Below are 3,831 nucleotides of genomic sequence, written 5' to 3'. Positions count from 1 at the left end.
TATACGTGCAAACACTTGATTATACGTTCATGATACACAACCTATATTTTATTTTACATACAAACTTATTCACATTCACATTTTGTGTAAATTAAGCATTAATATATATATATATATATATATATATATATATATGATTAATAAACATTACTTAATATAAATAATACATGATATACTTTATTATAATCAATCATATAGTGCCTAAACATGAAAAGTTGTAATATTGCCTTGTAACTGATCGTAGATCACAGCCCAAGATTGGGATGGACTAGTTTATTGGTCTATTTAGTATTGCTAATGTCTTATAATATGTTTATATAAAATATTTGAACTTCAATGATCAAATAAGAAAAAAGATATTTAGCTAAAAAAAACTTTCGGCCAGACCTTGACATATTTAATGGTTTGGTTGCTTCTTGTTGGTCTTCACCTATTTAATGGTTATACACCATATAGTTACTAGTAGGAAACCCGCGCGATGCAGCGGTGGTGACAATTTGCATTGCGATACACATTGATGTTAGTTTATCAAGCCTCGACCTGTCTGGCCTGTTGATCTTGCCACTTAAGTTATTATCCAGAATACATGAATTGTAGCAATAACCCACGCAATGATTGAACATGTAGGTAGACTGCGTAAACACCACTTTTTCATTACCTGCAACTAAAACATTAGATGTTAGCGTTCTGAAACTGTAAGGTTAGAGGTGGCGGGGTGGGAACGTTATAGCATCACGGAATAAAAAACCACGCCGTTATACACGGCCGCCGGCCACATCCACCACGCGTGAAGAGTTAACGCGTTGTGGTGGTCACGCGTTGAACTTTGGAACTTTGTGTATGGTGGGTTGTACTCTAGTGCTGAGGAGTTGTACACTGATGGAATAAATAAAAAAGGTTGTGATACCATCACTAGTGATACCACCCCCTCTACATTTCTATCACTAGTGATAGAATATTGGTTGTGCACATGGCATGACTTGATTGGATAGTGGGAGTGATAGATTCTATCACTAGTGAACCACCCCTAGTCCCCTTATGCATCCATATGGAGTTAGGGAATATCAATAAAGTTTATACTTTAATTCAAATTCCGATTATATAACCGACAACAATTGAATATGAATTTAGGTCCGTGCGTAGCACGCCCCGTTTACCTAAACGAGACTCGTTTTACCATATGGAAAAGTATGCATTTGACCCAGACCCCTTTTGACCATGATATCGGGCGTGCCCATTTTGCTATTTGTATCTGTAACAATCATTATCTTAAGACATAGTTGAGTCACTCACATATCCGACCCATCAAGCGCTAGTGCCCTCTTTGCTGTAGCTTCAGTCTATGATAAAAAAAATTAAAAAATTGGAGTGTGGCTTGACGTTATATCATTCAAATAATAACTTAATGCAACAAAATGTACAAAATTAAGCAAAATAAATTTGTGACAATTATTGCACCTCTTTATCCCACGCGAAAACTTATGCATACCATCAACTCTGCGAATAAACATATTTTAAGAATTCAAAAACAAATAAAGTAATACAGTTGATATACTTGTGTTGAACATAGTGGTGCTCAGTGAAAGTGTTGGTTAGCATGGTATTGGGAGGGCGTGAGTTCTTTGGTGACGGGTTTGAAAATTTGACGGGTCAGCCCAAGCCAAACCTATTCTGACTTGTTATTTCAAGAATACATGCATATTTTTTTGACCCGTTTAACCTGAAAGCCAAAAACCTGAACCTGACTAACTGAATAAACATACGGGGCCAGACATCGATTTTAATACTAAATTTTAGAAACCTGATTAACCAGACCCGATTAACCAGAAAAACCCAATAAACTAACCTGAATAATACCCGTATCAACTATAGCCTTTCCCTTTTCTCTCGGTTTCAACAGTGTACAACCTTAACGCACCTCGTTGAATAGAGGTTGGTGATACTTATATTAAATTATCTAAACGAGTTGAGTGTACATTTATACATTCCTGATTACCGTCCGCTGACCTGAGTTAAATCTTTTTTACTGAAATGTTGGTTGATCACCCGAAACCCTCACCATAGTCACTTTGAACCTACTGATCTCACCATTCGCCGAAAAACGCCCATTTCAACAGAAACATCAACTATCAATCTCCATATCTATCCATAAGTTGACCTACAACCAGATATATGAATCAAGGGTCATTGGAACCAACCACGTGCGCCTTAATCGACCCAGCACCGCTCCACCATTTTCTGCAGTTAATTTAAAACAAAAAAAAAAAGAAAAAAGACATCATAGACCGTGTATAATATAAAAAAAAAACATTATATGGCAACCTATTACAGTGGTACTATAATACTATTAGACCTTTTTTTCTAGAACCCATACCTTAAAGAATTTTAGAGTTTTATAATTAAAGGTCAGCAAAAACATGGCGTTGTTAGTTCCTTAACACCATCTGATCTTGTTGATATTCTCCTCAATTTCCAAGCTCTTCAGATAGTCAAACCGAAGATACAAGCACCAACAGTAGAGTTAATTCACATGAAACGAACCACAAGGAATCTAATTTTGTTACAAGAAAAAAATTGAGATAATGCATATCTTTGGCTCATGACTTTGGAATTCGGTTATATAATGAAATTCAGGGTGTGGGTTGCGGAACAATCTATTCCTTCTAAAACCCTTCTATAACACCACATCCTATTCTGGGTTTTAAAAACCGCGCCTGACGTGCGAGGCGCAAGCCTTGGCGCCTTTAATATCCCGAGGCGCGCTTCTTACAAGAAGCGCCAATAAGAGCAATTTTGGACAGTTTTTCTGACCTGAGGAGCGCGCCTCTTGTACCTAGGGTGTTTTTACGTTGTTTTTATGCATCAAGCTGTTGTGCAATGGATGCTCTACCAACAAAATTGAGAGAAAGAGGGCAAAATTGGGGTTTGAAAAGAAAACCAAATCAGAGAGCAAGAGAGGTATAGATTCACCTATGTTCTGCCACCTGCTACCAATCGAATAAACTAATTTCATGCTAACGAAATTGCTGCCGAAGAAGATGATAGTGATGGCTAAAATAGCATATATACAAGGACAATAGGAAGATAATTCCCTAATCAACTGTATATGCAATCAAATTATACCTTAATGTCGCTAATTTCTCGAAGAGTCAGCTCTCGAATCTTACTCTTCCTCTTCTGCGTCTAGAGAACCATATGGCTCTTATGCGTCTGGAGAACCATATGGGAGCCAAAGAAATCGGAGGCATCAACCCCGGGTGCCGCCAAAAGCCTACCAGAAACCACCAGCTGATCCTTATATCTCTCACTCCCGTTTACATCTCTTTAATGGGAAGGGCAAAAGGGAACGATTGTGATTCGTCGGTTGGGAGGATTGGGAACGTCGATGTAGAAAGGGAAAAGAAAATTTACAGTGGTGTTGAAGGGAGAAAAGGGTAGAAAGGGAAAAGAATTGTGAAAAATTAGGGGTTTTAACTTGGCTTTTGATATCCCATCTTAAAATTTTAAAGAAAATTATATTTTTGTACATAGGAGATCTATTATATAGTATTATAGATATAGATATAGATAGATAGATTACAGATATGTTAAAATAATTAGGAATAACACTTCAATTTAATAATGAAACGTAAAGTGGCATGGCAGAAAAATATAAAGAATAAGCTAATCCATTTTGTGCGCCAAAATGAACATCACAGCTTGCGAACGCAGCTGTTAAGGGTGTTTTAATTGTTTTTTTTTTATGTTATCTCCCACCTAATTACATCAATGCTCATCTAAATGAACCCTAAACACTTCCCTATAAGAACCCATCATTCTCCAAGCATTTTC

The 3,831-nt window shown here is 36.9% G+C and overlaps 1 long non-coding RNA gene across 10 annotated transcripts; it reads right to left on the bottom strand.

The window, feature by feature from the left end:
• Positions 1-300: 300 nt before the first annotated feature.
• LOC110940274 lies at positions 301-3,458 on the bottom strand. 10 transcript variants are annotated; one of them, XR_002592955.2, is made up of 5 exons: positions 2,375-3,453; positions 1,847-2,238; positions 1,459-1,497; positions 1,294-1,340; positions 301-658 (listed from the first exon to the last, which is right to left on the bottom strand). It is a non-coding gene; the product is annotated as an uncharacterized LOC110940274 (long non-coding RNA). The 10 variants fall into 10 exon arrangements; XR_002592954.2 differs by having other exon boundaries at positions 2,008-2,238; positions 2,375-3,452; XR_004892703.1 differs by having other exon boundaries at positions 1,158-1,340; positions 1,459-2,238; positions 2,375-3,457.
• Positions 3,459-3,831: the final 373 nt, after the last annotated feature.

The sequence above is a fragment of the Helianthus annuus genome, chromosome 5, assembly GCF_002127325.2.
Source record: "Helianthus annuus cultivar XRQ/B chromosome 5, HanXRQr2.0-SUNRISE, whole genome shotgun sequence".
Classification (NCBI taxonomy): Eukaryota; Viridiplantae; Streptophyta; class Magnoliopsida; order Asterales; family Asteraceae; genus Helianthus; species Helianthus annuus.
The sequence above is the reverse complement of the archived record's forward strand: the minus strand, read 5'-3'. Positions and strand labels throughout refer to the sequence as shown.